Below are 14,567 nucleotides of genomic sequence, written 5' to 3' on the forward strand. Positions count from 1 at the left end.
TGACTGGCTTGTCTTAGCAACTTCTTTTTAGCTAACAGTTCCTTTAGAAAATGAGCAAGTGGTGAGGCATAGGAAAAAGAGAAGCAAACTTCTGTGGAATGTGCTATGGATTAGCCATTCTCCTGAAGTCCTTGTGTGAGCGTGGTCCACAGACCAGCACTGTGAGCATCGCCTGGGAGCTTCTTAGAAATGCTGTATCTCAGGCCCCACACCAGAGCCACTGACTCAGAGTCTGCATTTTAACAAGGATCCCAAGGGGTTTTCTAGCACCTGTGCTATTATTTAGTGACTATTTTTCCTTAAATTGACTCCTTTAAATTTAGCCTCCACTAGCTACTAATATTTGTGAAATTATGGGTTAGATGTGCTTCTTATATCTATTTTTAAAAATATATTAAAGTAGATCTATAACTACCTGGGAATTTGTCTGCTTGCGTAAATCATCATTTACACCTGGACCAGTAGCACCCTTTGGGAAACTTGCCTTAATGCCACATGGTCAGTTTTTTTAACTTTATATACTGGAAATAGATTTAAATTGACAGAAAAGTTGCAAGAACACAGAATTTCTATATACCCTTAACCACATATTACAACATTTATTTTATCATTCTCTCCCTTGAAATCAGAAAATTTAGTATTAGTATAATATTATTATCTAAAGTCCTTATTCAGATTTTACCTGTTGTCCCCCAAATGGTTTTTTTAAGTATAGCATTTTTAAAGATTCTGATCAAGAGCTAAACCAGAATCAGGCATTACATTTGGTTTTCAGGTCTCTTTAGTCTCCTTTCATCTGGAACCTTCTCTCAGTGCTCTCTGCCTTCCTGGGCATTGACATTTTTGAAGAGTCTAGGCCTGTTGTTGGGTGGTTCACCCCTCAGTTTAGTTGGTGTGATGTTTCCTCATGATTAGATTTAGGACATGCATTTTTTTGCAGGAACGCCACAGAAATGATACTGGGTCCTTCTCAGTGCAGCGATTTATTTTCAAATACCTTCTCTGCTAAAGGAACAAGGGCTCCTTAGAGCAATGTCTGATTTCAGGGCTGGGCAGGAAAGTACAGATAAGCCTGGAACATCTTGTTGTCCAGAAAGTAAGGTTATGGGAGCCTGAAGGGGCTACTTCTGGTCAAATATAAGACAAGATGAGCCTTAAAAAATAAACGACAGTAATGGATCAGTCAGCTACTGAATAAAATAAATATCCATACTCAATCAAAGGGAGAGCTCTTCCCTACGGTGAAGTCCCAACTAATAAATGTAGAAAGGAACAAGAAAGAAATAATACATCCCCATTAATAGATACAGAAGAAACAAATAATAAACACCAACTAATACATGTAGGAGTTAGGAAACCACCATTTTGAAACCATGACAGTAATAATTGGTTTGGGTAATACTCATCCATGGATGCTAAAAGTAAGGGGTAAAAGTTTAGTGAAGAGCAGGATATTTTCACAATCTCAGGGGATCTCCCCAAATTGTCTACTACAACCAAAGTTATTTTTGTTAGAAATAACTTTAGCACTGAAATGTGCTAGCTAAAAATGAAGATTTCAGGTCTGTCACACCAGACTCATCAAATCAGAATGTCTTGGATTAGAGCCCAAGAATCAACTTTTTAATAAGTGTATTAAAATGCTGTGACCCCTGACTTGGTGCTTCCAGTCTCTGGGTTGATGGAAACTCCATTCTTGTCCTCGTACTGTGTCCTGGGTGGGCTGGAAGGGTGCTAACAGGTGTCAGAATCATCAATTTCATTTTCTTTTGATTCTGATTTTGGTCTGACCACTTTAGAGCAGGGTGAAATGTTCTCTATTAATTGGGGCCCCTGGCTTGCTGCAAAGCATCTTCTTCCTTTTTTGCCAATCCAGCAACAGCGAATTCAAGTTACTAAATATACAGTGTTCTACTTGTTATCCATGTGTTTTTAATTAAGTTTTAACTAATTCCCTTTATCTTGTCACAGGTATTATGACCCTTCAAGTCATGTCATATTAATATGTGAAAACAGCTCCCTGGCATGTCTGGCCAAGGAGCAAAGCCATTGTGACCTGTCTTGCTAAATTAAAGTGGGGAGAAGGATCAACTTGCATTTTGTTACCTTCTTTGATAATTTATGCTAAAGGTGAGCAAAGGTGCAAAGGCGACAATGAATTGCAGCCTATTGTTTCCGCTGCAAATACAGCTTATGGAAGTATTGCAGCCTTTTAGCATTTACATATGTCATCAGAGAGATGAAAAACAAGGTCGCACATTTCAGGAAGCCAGTGGTAGCAGCCGAATTGATCTATTCCAACTCAAACTTTCAAGAGGTTTCTAGAAATCTCTATAATGACTATATTTCTCCTGTTATCAAGTTGACAGATCATTAGACAATGAATTTTTTCCCCGGTTCATGAATTTGTTTAAAAGAAAGGGTTTATAAAGGTAAACAAATGAAATCACATTTATCCGATTGCCATTTGTTGCAAAGAGTGGAATGGAAACTCCCCTGGGAAAATCTGGGAAGAGAGTCACTGTAGCGGAAACTACATTTTGGGTAAAGCACGACAAGGTAGGTTGGAAAGGATAGTGCATGTTCCATTGCTGCTGAAACAGATGCTGACTGCTCTGGATGTGTTTAATGCAAGCACTTTCGAAGCCTCTTGCTGTGCAAACTCTGAAGTTACCGTACAGGACAGGAGCGCTAAGCCTCATTAAATCCTTCTGCTGATAGATATTTTGGCACTTACTCACCAAGTGGCCTGTGTGTGCAGTTTAAGAGATCCTCAATTTTTAAGATACAATTCGCATTGATCAGTTTTTATACATAGCTACCATTTATTGAGCACCTGCCATAGGCCATGCACCATGCTGAGTCCTACATCCCAAGCTAATTTAATTCAAATTGTAAGCCTGGAAGGGAAGTATTACTGTCCCTATACAAGAGGAAGGTACCGAGCTCACTGAGGTTAAGTAACTTGCTCAGCTTGGCAGCAGTAGAGCCAGATTTGGACCCAGGTCTCTGACTTCCAAACCCATAATGTCTGGCCCACTCTAGTGCTCTTACAAGACCCTTGTAAGAGTGATGAATCCCAGTTGTGCTGTCAAGCTATCTGTTCTCGATTTCTAGCCACTTTGTCCTTTCACTCTCTGAGCAGGACTTTATTTTCTGGTCCCTGGACCAAGTCAGGCATAATTCCTCCCTATTATGTTCCCATGGCTCATTTATTTTCTTTATCATAACAAACATCACACCTTATTAGCATTACACGTTTGATGTTTCTAGTCGCCACTAGATTGTAAGCTCCATGAGGGCAGAAGCTGTGTCTCTGCTGGTCACAACTATACCTAGTATGTCTCATGACACATAGATGGTGCCCAATTAGTATTGAATAAGCAAGTGAATGAGTGTTGTGCTAAAATCATCACTGAGTTCCTGTCATCATGGAGTCCTTTCTTCTTCAGACTTGAGATTGTGCCCTTATATTCATTACATCTTTTCTTTCTCCTGTCTTGTCCCATCAGAACATGTAGCAAGTGAAGAGCCAAGGCTCAGATGCAGGTCTTTCTTATTTCAGTGTTCACATCCTTTCTTTCACCCTACCTTGTGTTTAAAGTGTAAAAGAGGCTTCTCACTGTGGCTCCTATCAAACCACTGGATGGTTTTCCTTTTGTTCTTATTTTCCATCCCTCATACTAATTTTTAACTGGCTGAAGCACCCTGGCTAGAAAGCACCACCCTTGAATGTCCTGCTTACTCAGCTGAAAGCAGCAGCTGTTCCAATAAGCAATTTGATGTTCAGCACCTGAGATTGGCTCCCTCCTTCCTGCAAGACTGCAAGCTCAACAGAACTTAGGAAAGCATGAAAGAGTTTCCTAGCCTGTTTTTCTTAACGCAGTAAGGAAAGCAGCACAGGTTGAGGAAGGATATTTGTGTTCTGGGCAAGGACAACTGGCTCCTACCTGTACAATTTCAGCTGAACTTCTTTTGATGGGGTCCTGGGAATGAAGAATGATTTGTTTATCAAGGGCTGTGAAGAAAAGACTAAGAGATGGTTTTGTTGTTATCCTTATTGTCTGTCCCAAGTGGTATACTGGTAAATGTGGCTTTCCCTCCAGCAAATCTCTGATCTGTGGTATTTGCCAATTTCTGTGGTGTAAATATTCCCATTGTGGCAGATTTCAAGCTAGCAACATGACGTCATTGAATGCATAATAGAGAGGTAATACATGACTGGCTCCCATAAATCGATATAAGTTGATCTAGCACACTAGTCTGTCTTGATCCCATCAGCCCATACATGGAAAGAGAGTGGTGGTTTAGGGCCTGAGCCAGGCCTGAGATTTCCCCTGGGAGACGATGGGGGATGGTGAGGCAAAGGGCCAAGCTAGTGCATGTGGCAGACAGACAAGGCTCATGAGCTAGAGAGGACATAGGCAAATATCCCATCTGGTGGGCCAACGATGGGAGTGAAGTGGGAGTCAAGGTGAGGATCTCAAACCCAAAAGTTTAGCACCAGAGGCAGATAGATACAGAGTAGAAACACTGGGGACACTACTCATCAGTTGGTTGACCCTGGATATGTTACTGAAACTCTCTGTGCTTCAGTTTCATTAGCTGTAAAACTGGGATACCTAATAATAGTTCTTACCTTAAAGAGTTTTTGTGATGATGTTATAATGTATGTAAAGTGCTTAGCATGATGCCTGGCACAGAACACGTACTCGCTGTATGGTAGCTATTAAAATTAGGCTGGAATGCATAAGAGTGGGTGGGGCTTCCTTGGAAATTGTCCCAAACATTAGGAGGTGTCGGCAGCTTACCTTCCTGGGCTGGCAGTGAGTCCCTGGGGTTAGCTGTCTTAAAGGGTCGGGCCGGGGTGGAGTGCTCAGCTAACTGTTGGTGAGAAAGATAATCAAAACATGTTTTGCTAAGTGGCAATAATTTTTTGGCTGTTTTCTAAACTGTTAAAGGAAAGTCTCATTTTTCTCTTTGTGGCAGGTTGTGTAAAAAATCTTTAAAATGGATTTGAGGTGGCTCATGAAGAACCAAAAAGTGCATTCTCATGTTGAGATCATGTTAAAGGAGAGATTAGCAACTGTAAATATAGAAAGGGAGCAGGAGTGAGAAAAATTACTAGAGCGTGAAATTTAGCTCTGAGCTTCCTGGTGGTTAAGGGAGGAAATATACAGATGCATATGGATGTAACGTGTTACATAGCTCTCACCAGGCATGCCAGTTCTTCATGAGAGAGCGTCTTGCTGTATTTGTTCTTGTTGTTGTTAAATTCCAATAGGTTGTTTTAGTCATAGGGAGCCTGAAGTACCCATGGCCACCAGTCTTTCTGGGTTTCCAGAGTCTGTAGACTGGAGAAAATCAACCACTGAGACTGTGTTTTGCCTTTTCTAAGAAGTACATTCCGTTCCAGTAGGCCTCCACTGTTACTCCTGCCCCCCTCAATCTTTTCTTCAAACAACAGTAAAAGTGATCTTAAACATGTAAGTTGGACGACGTCATTTTACTGCTTAAACTCTGGAATGCCCTGGGAATTGAACCAAACTCTTTACTGTGGACCACATCACCTTACACAATCTGACTCCAACATTATCTCGGTGCCCTCCCTGCTCCTGACCTTGTAGTTCCATTGCTTCCTCTTTTCTGCCTCAGGACCTTTGCACATAACCTTCCCTCTGGTAGGAATGATCTTTTCCCCTCTTCACAGAGGTGGCTCCTTCTCTCATACCTGTCCCTCCTCAGCCTTCACAGGTGGCAGTTCCTAATGCAGATTCCATCCCTGTTTGTCTCCCTCTCAGCTTCTTTTTGCTTCTCTAAACTGGCACTGGAACAAGCTATATTCGGTAAGATAAGATGAGGAAATAACTTTATTTTTCACCTACCATAGCTTCAAACCTGCTTGGGAAGGATTTGCCAAGGAAGATATGGCAAGCAAATCTCATGGCTTTTACAATCATTTTTGAGTATTAAAATCATCTTCTTTTTAGATATGAATTAGTTCAGTCCAATTTAATGTCAAAACTTCAGTTCCTCAGGGGCTGGCCCAGTGGTGCAGCAGTTGAGTTTGCACCTTCCACTTTGGTGGCTCTGGGTTCACGGGTTCGGATCCTGGGTGTGGACATATGCACTGCTTGTCGAGCCAAGCTGTGGTAGGCAACCCACATATAAAGTAGAGGAAGATGGGCATGGATGTGAGCTCAGGGCCAGTCTTCCTCAGCAAAAAGAGGAGGATTGGCAGCAGATGTTAGCTCAGGGCTAATCTTCCTCAAAACAAAACAAAACAAAATAAAACCAGTTCCTCGTCCAATTTACAGTGTTTTCATTCTTCTAGGCTCAAGCTTAACTTAATTAACGTCCTATTGACCAGAAGTAGGGGGAGCCTTGTGGTCCTATCTTTCATTTTTCACCTTCTTCTGCTCCCCACTGGACCTCTCCTGCCATTTCAGAGAGCCCTGGAGAGGAAGGAGTGGGGAGGACGGAGGGGCACGAGAGCTTTTTAGGTAGCTGGTGCTGTTTGCAGTTCTCTCTTGACTGTCAAGCGTCCTCTGTCAAGGCAGATAAACAATTATGATTCTTCTTGGGGACAAGATCCCCCACTGGAGGCCTCCCTCCTGTCATTCTCTGCCCCAGGCACACGCCCTGGCTCACCTCGCATGAATCCAGGGCCCCACGGTTCCCTCACACCACCTCTGTCTGCTTGGGCGGTCTCACTCCACTGGGCGGCCCTCTCAAGAAGACTCGGGCCAAGTGAGCTTGCACAGTGTCCACTCTGCGCACTGGAGATATTAGGCATCTTGCCCTCTGACATTCCAGAAGGACAGGCCATTCCCAGGGCAGCCCTCTCCCTTTGCTCAGCCCTCATTGGAGCTCCAGTCAGCTCCTTGCCTGTGGACTTTCCCTCTGAGCTCTGTGCACCAGGATACTGGACATGCCCTCGAAGAAGTCTATCATCACGCTGTGCTCTGGTGCCATGGCAACACTGGGGACCAGAGCTCCCTCACTGTCTGCCTGCAATTCCACCCCTTATCTCTGGGCTTTCCTCATGTATGCAGCTTGGGCGTCACAGGGGGACTGTGGGTCACAGGACCAAAGACTGGTTTTGGCCGCCTCTTAGGAAATCCTGAATGAGTGGTCTATATCTTTATACCTTTGGTTAGAATTTGCTGGGGACCTAAGTGGGTTTTCTTTATCACCTATTGTTCTCGGCTTTGGGCTTTAACCAAAATAGTAAGAAAACACCAAAAATTCCACTTGATATTTTATTACATTCCACGCAATTACTTAATTTATTTATTTTTGTCAGGGCCTTAGTAGAGCTGGAGTAGTTGATTCAAGCATCAAGGAGTCAAAATGAAAGTAAGAGTGACGTCTTTAACGATGGCCTAAACGAGAGGCTAAAACCAAGAGAGTACAGTGCCCCCAAGCCCCTCAGCCCCCCGTCATTTTGCCCATGGAATAGTGTCCTGATTGAAAGTGAGATGGATCTGCACAGATGTGGGGTTGTCTGGTTGTTGAGGGAGCCCTGAACAAAAGGTTCCAGCAGTTTCATGGACGCTGGGATCAGGGGGAGGGGAGGGAGAGGACTAGGGAAGAAAAATACTGGGAACTGAGTCAGAGTGGAAAAACTGGTCTCCAAGGCTTTCCCCTTCCCCCTAAGGAGGTCTTGAGAGGGGTGCCTGAAGGCCTCCGCCCAAGGCCTTGGATGCAGAGACCCAGGAGGGAAGGTACTGGGTGGGAAGGCAAACAGAGAAGAGTACGGCCAGAGGGGCTGAAGCTGAGTCCGTGACACAGCTGCCTTCAGAGCCTGCAGTGAGCTGGCTGTCACCAAGCCTGAGCTGCGGTGGGGAGCTTCCCCCAGGAGGCCTGCCAGGGAGAGCCTTTGTAATTGGCCATGGTTGGGTCTGAAAAATTACACGTGGTTTTTCAACCAGAAGCCAGACTCCCCATTTTTATTTATGTATTTATTATCTCTATTCTCTAGAATAATGTGGGTTTCCCTAGGGGAAAGTACAGTCTCTGGCACATAGTAGGTACTGATAAGTATGTGTTGAATAAAAGGAGGAATGCAGGCAAGGTGGCTACAGAGAGAAGACCCACTTGTGGTCTTCAAGGAGCCACATCTGTCGAAGATGAAGACTAAGTCATGTTTCACAAGGTGGCCCATGCTTAACCTCCAAGAGCCATTTATTGTTATCAGAGGAAAGAAAGATTACTGTGATGGAGCGGGCAGGAGAGGCTTCCAAGGTGAGTCACGGCTTGAGCTAGTGGGTTCATTATGGATGGGATTTGGAGAGGTGAAACTCAGAAAGCACCATTTGGCTCACAAACTTGACGTCAAACTCACCCACACTTACTAGAGCCATCTGTCTTGATACCTCCCACTTTCCCAGTGGAATACTTAGAGCATGCAAATATCTGCTGGTAGTGTTCCCGGCTCCCCACCAGCCCCAAACAGGGAGGAAAAGGAGAGGGTGGTATTTTGGGGACCCAACTCCTGAATTTCATTTAGTCCATTCCTTTTTCCGGCATGGACATTTCATTCCTTTGGGCTGTAGATCAGTGCTTGTATTTTTTTCCCTTCAAACCATTTTTACTCTCTTTCATCCTCTGTCACTGCTTCATGCTTCTACCGGATTTTAAACTTCTGTTTACTGAATGGGGATGAGAGTATATTCAGGTTTGTACAAATGCACAAAGAAAGTAGATTTGCAGATGCATGACAACCCTCACTGTATTGTAGGAAACTTTGATCCACATCTATGAACCTTAACCCTCCCTTCCTCGGCTATGGGGGATGGGGCGGGTTGTGCTCATTGTTTCTTAAATATTTAGCCCTTTGAAGACAAATTAAGTAAAACCACAGAGTCGTAGCATCCTAGCATCAGAGAAGACCTTTTAAATTCCAATGTATGTTAAACGCAAATTTTATCTCTTGGGTAGATGAGTCTGTAGTTGAGGAAAATTCCTTGGTAGACCTTTCAGTTGAAGAAGGCAAGCCCCTCCGCCCCCCTTCTGCACCCTACCCTCAGCAGACATGGGATGGGTCAAGATGAGGTCAACAGAGACAGGAATATACTTGTGCAGTAAAAGAAGGCAGAATTTTGAATATCCACTTGCAGTAAAGACAAGGAGTTATCAGGGCCCCAGGGAGGCAGTGCAGGAGCAACGGAGGAACCTGAGTGGCTTTGCAGGCTGCTGAGGCAAAGGGAGGAGCCACAAAGCTGGAAGGCATTCTCTGTGGCAGGGAAAGGGAACTATATCCTAGGGATTTGATATCTGATTTTTAATTTGAAGTTGTTTTTTGCTCTATGCTCTAAATACCCTCTGCTACCTGCAAAACTTCAGTAAAAATCTGCTACACAAATTGTCTTGTGTTAGTGGGACTCTGGGGAATGAATGCAGAGCAGAGTTCTGTAAGCCAGAGGGTCCACTTGGCACAGGCGACGGTGCAGGCTGGAGGGTACACTGACTCAGAGGCAGATGTGAAAGAACATTTACAAGAGGAAGGCGGCCTTGAAGGGAGTAGGCGGGAACGTGACTTAGAGTTCACCTTATCTATGAATTCCATCTTTGAAAAACCCACACATTTGATGAAATACTTTCTTAATTGTCATCCAAATCATTGACACAGAGCAGCAACAGGCCTGGAGGAGGCTGCTGTTCCATGGGGTACAACACCGGGACTGCCTTTAGAGGTCTGCAGTGACGTGCCAACCAGAATTCTTTGGGTCTTGGCAATTACCTAGTTACAAAGTGTCCAAGCTAGACGTTTACCCGGCCCACTTTTCTCCAATTTCCTCAGGAGGACATTTTGATGTGTTTTGTCAGATGTATCTGGAAGCCACATCGGATGGGTTTCCTTTACTTTCTCAAATAGGAACATCCTTCAAAATGGGAATAGATCAATCAGATATGACTGATTTTTCATAAACATGCTGCTTCCCTTTGGCTGTATTTGGTGTGCTAAATTATCACCAACCTGGTTTCTAATAGACTTCTCATCTGTCAGGGCTTGAAGCGACTGCAGTGATGGATAATCTAATCCCACAGCTTCATTCTGCAGAAGACCCTGAGCTTCGACTTGGCCAAGGTCACATGGTTGGTAAAAACTAGGGGACTGAATTTAGCTTGCAACAAACATCTCCCTCCCCAGTTTTCTACTGCATGCTTTCTTGGGGGGAGATGTGTATGTACTTTGTAGCTCAACCGACGTCTTTTTTATTTTAGCTTTTAAAATGTGCACATACTCTTATACCAACTAGGTATAGTAAAAAAAGGAAGGGTACTTTTATTATTTGTACCAGAGGCCAGAGATGCTCCTAAATGTCCTATGATGCACAGGAGTGTACTCCACAGGATTATCTAGTCCCAAACTCCTCTAAGAATAGGTCTGTTATCAGTTGTAACGTACCCTGCACCAAAGAACTCTGCAGAGAACATTCAGTCCTATGTATCTATATTCAACTGAAATTATTTAAGATTCTATTTCCAAGAGACTGTAATTCTTGAGCTCTGCAATGATGAGCTATGTCATTTCAGACCAGTGTTTCTGCTGAGAATGTGGAAAGCACACACACACCTGTAAGCAGGCACCGCAGAGGCTCCCAAGGCAGGGAGGATCTGTGGGTCCTGGACCTGTGAGAGGAGAGAGCCAGGAGAGGGGAGCTCCCTGTTGGGAGCAGCCTTTCCCCTCATCCCAAAGTGGCAACAAAGAGACTGAGAAGTGAGTGGAGCTTTGACAGTCTCAGGGGTTGGGGGCTTTTGGTGGGGATCCTGTAGGGCTACAGCCTAGGACAATGTTTCTCAACAGGGGTGCTTTTGTCCCTTCAGAGGACACTTGACAATGTCTGGAGACAGTTTTGATTGTCACGACTGAGAGGGTGCCACTGGCTCCTAGTGGGTATCGGCCAGGGATGCTGCCAGCAGCCTTCAGCGCACAGACAGCTCTCCAACAACCGAGAATGATCTGCTCTAAAAGGTCCATGGCGCTGAGGCTGAGAGACCCAGTAAGAAGCCCTGACTAGGAGTGAAGGAGAATGGGAAGTAAACCAGTCCTCACAAAGATGGAAGCCCAGACTCGAATCTCTCAAAGCTCTGAAAAGCTCTGGTTGCATTTTCAGCCTGGGTTCCTGACAGAAGCAAACGTGAATCCTCCCTGGAGCAGGACAACGTTACCTAGAACCTCACATATACCCAACACCCTTGCATAAGGTGGGACGGGGGGAAGTCCTCCAAGTCAAGGATGCTACATTCCTTGCTTTGTCCACTGGTAAAATGCTCATTTGGATTTGACTTTAATAAATTAAAGATGCATGTTGTCTAGTCTTTACAGTAACCACTGAAAGAATGGTGTTATCTATATTATAAATTATCTGTAGAAATATATGTATAAATTACATATAATTAAAATATATTATAAATATATAAACATATATTTAATAAAGGAGGAAATTGAACACAATATATCCAAAAGGAGACAGGAATCCAAAAGAAATAGAAAACAAATAACAATATGGTAGAATTAACCCCTACTGTGTCAGTAATACATTCAATGAAATCTACTATTCCTATTAGAGTCCAAGATGATCAAACTGAGTTAAAAAAACCAAAAGACTGTAATTCTTTGCCAATCTCCTGACTCTGAACAGCAAACTGTCACAGAAGAATGGTATTTATAATGGGTAATGTTATACTGAGGGATTTCTGCTTAAACCCTTTACAAATGTTTTGTCATTTAACCCTTGATACTGGCCCTATTATTTTCATCTTCTTGTAGATGAGGAAACCGGGGCACACTTGCTCCACGTCATATGGCTAGTACATGGCAGAATGAGCGTTTAATGCAGGCCCTCTGGCTCCAGGATTCATGTCCTTATCAACACTGCTAAATCAGCTGAGGTTTTAGCACTGTCCTGTGTTTTATGACATTTCTTGGAGAGTCTCAACTGATAATATTTTGTCACACAAATAAATGATATTTTTCAGAACACATTCCCTTATTATTTTGTTCAGATAATATAACATCTTTCATTGTCCCTATCCTTTTTTTTTTTTTTTAACAACAATAAGCATTTATTTTGCTCATGAGTCTACAGGCCACCCGGGGAGTTCTGCTGTTCTGGGATGGGCTTAGCTGTCTTGGCCGGACTCACTTGTGGATCTGCAGTCAGGAGGAAGTTCAGCTGGGGGCTGTCCTGTCTAGTATGGCCTCAGTTAGCTCTTGTCTGATTCATGCAGTTACTCAATCGAGCAGACCAGCCCAGCCTCACTCTCCTGGGGCAGGCTGGGATCCAAGAGGGCTAGTAGAAGCACTGAGACCTCTTGGGATCCAGCTCAGAATGGGCACATCTTCCTTTCTGCTGCATTTTACTGGCTAAAGCAAGTCACAAGCCAGCCTGGATCCAAGGGTGGGGAAATAGACTCCATTTCTTTAGAGGAGGTGCTAAAATTTCACATTGCAAGGAGCATTTTTACTTGTAGGAGTAAAAAATCAAGGTCTTTAGGGCAATCAGTCTACCACACCAGCATCCTGGAATAAGGAACTGGTTCTGTGAATAAATCAAAAGAACTTGGTTACAGGAAATGTGGTATCCAGGGAGGATGGCAGTGCTTGTTAAACGGGAGCAAAGCAGCTGGGCAGATTTTTCTGTCTTTCTCCTGATCCCATGCTCTTTTTAGTCACACTTCATCCAGGATTCTCTGGTTGCAAGCAACAGAAACAGATTTTTCTTACCTTAAGCAAAAAGGAAATTTGCTGAAAGGGCATGGGAGAGGTCATAGAATTGATGAGAAGTTTGGAGAAGCAGGCTCAGGAACCAAGGCATTTCTGCAGGGTACAGAGGTGGCAAAAAACAATGCAACAGTCTTATTAATTGCACAGGGATGCATGAGCTTCAACTATTTTCATTTTCTGTTTTAGTTGCTTTATTCAAGGTTCAGTTTCCAGCAGAGGAGCGTCTGATTAGCCTAATTTGAGTCAGATGCCCTCTGCATAGTTAGGGGAACACAGGGCATTCCAAGTGACACTCCCACCAGGTATATTTAAGGGAAAAGTAATACCCAAACAATAGTATAGTATGGGCCCAATTATCAAGAGAAGGTGAAACAGACGCTGGGGAGCCAAGAATAGCCTATGTCCGCTATATCCTCTAAGAAGACAATTTCAAGTAGCTCCACGATATTTAAGGATTTTTCAGGAAAGAAATTTAATCACGGAAGAGTGCGGATACAGGGACAAAAAGACTGGGAAGAATTATAACAAGATGTAAGTAATTTTCTTTGAGTTGTGGGACTAGGGTTAGTTCCTTTTTGCTTCTGTTGTTTTTTCCTATAGTGTGCATTTATTACTTTTTTAATAAAAGTAAACTTCATCTTTTAAGATGAGTGGAATGAGGGAGGAGAGTCCCTTTTGATTGTCTGAGGACATAATCACTAGTTACTATATTAATAATAGGAGCATATGTTCCTCTTGAAATGCAACAACCATCTTATATATAAAACTCTAAACAGAAACAAACAAACAAATTCCACCCAATTTGGAAAGGACTTGTGCTTGTGGGTTGGGTGCAGAAGGAAGCAATTTCCCTCCATTTTTCTGCCTGAGCAATTCTTTTGCACTTTGATATTTGTTTCACCAACAAGGTGTTTCATTATTTCTCCCACATAAAGAGCCTGTGCTCTTATGAGATGCTGTGGAAGACTCTGCCTTGCCCAGATGTGTCTCAATGAAAACAGCCTTTCTGTGCAGCGAATGAGACTTGTGAGGACGATGGGACCTATGGGAAGAGGGAATCCTTTTTCAGAGTTCGGAAAAAAAAAAAGAATAAAGCTGTAGAAGCGGGCTCAGGAGAATAAAGCTGTGTGCCCTGTAGGGATGAGAGAACACAGTTTTTCCTACTCACCTCTATGCTGAGTTGGGGAGAACATTCATGGAACTCCAAGCCTGAGGCTGGGTCAGCAGATACACTCTCTTCTCTTGACCCTTCTCCAAGCTTCCTGTACCAGTTTTCATGATCAAATTTCTCTGCTCCCTTGGACCAGCTGAAAAAGAAGTTATGAGATCTCTCCATCATTCGCTACTCTCTCAGGCCCTTCCTTCTTCGAAGTTTTCCCATTTTGGGTCTTTTTTCTCTCTTTCCCAATGTTTCTTCTCTTTTCTTCACAGACTTTGTATCTCTGGGGAGTTCTGTCAGTGCCTCTGGGCCTTCCTTTTTCTATTTAGTTCTCAGAACCCATTCTGGGATTCTATTTCAGTCCATCCATCCATCCAACTGACCGCGATTGAAACCAGGAAGTGTGATCAGTGCCAGCGGCTGGAGGCCCCGGCTCTGGCTCTGCCCCACGTTGCTTCGTCTGAGGGCAGATATTTCCTGTTTCCCACAATGCTCCAGGAGAGCTGCCTGCTCAGAGCTCGGATTGTGTCTCTTCTCCTCCTGCTAGCAGGCCCTGCTTCCAAAACTCAGATTAGAAAAGATGGGACATTTTAAAAAAACGAGCTTGCTATCTTGGCATTTCCTCTTCCAATAGCAGATTTCTTATGCTTTGATAATTCCAGAGTGAGAACA

General features: G+C 43.6%; 1 long non-coding RNA gene across 1 annotated transcript in view; it reads right to left on the minus strand.

The window, feature by feature from the left end:
* The window catches only part of LOC123284778 (uncharacterized), a 30,275-nt gene extending 15,918 nt beyond the window's left edge, over positions 1-14,357 (minus strand). Inside the window, exons 1-2 of the long non-coding RNA XR_006526126.2 lie at positions 13,905-14,357; positions 12,737-12,829 (exon numbers count right to left, since the gene is read on the minus strand). This is a non-coding gene — a long non-coding RNA (uncharacterized lncRNA). The remainder of the gene's footprint in view (positions 1-12,736; positions 12,830-13,904) is intronic.
* Between the last annotated feature and the right edge of the window lie 210 nt (positions 14,358-14,567).

The sequence above is a fragment of the Equus asinus genome, chromosome 3, assembly GCF_041296235.1.
Source record: "Equus asinus isolate D_3611 breed Donkey chromosome 3, EquAss-T2T_v2, whole genome shotgun sequence".
Taxonomy (NCBI): domain Eukaryota; kingdom Metazoa; phylum Chordata; class Mammalia; order Perissodactyla; family Equidae; genus Equus; species Equus asinus.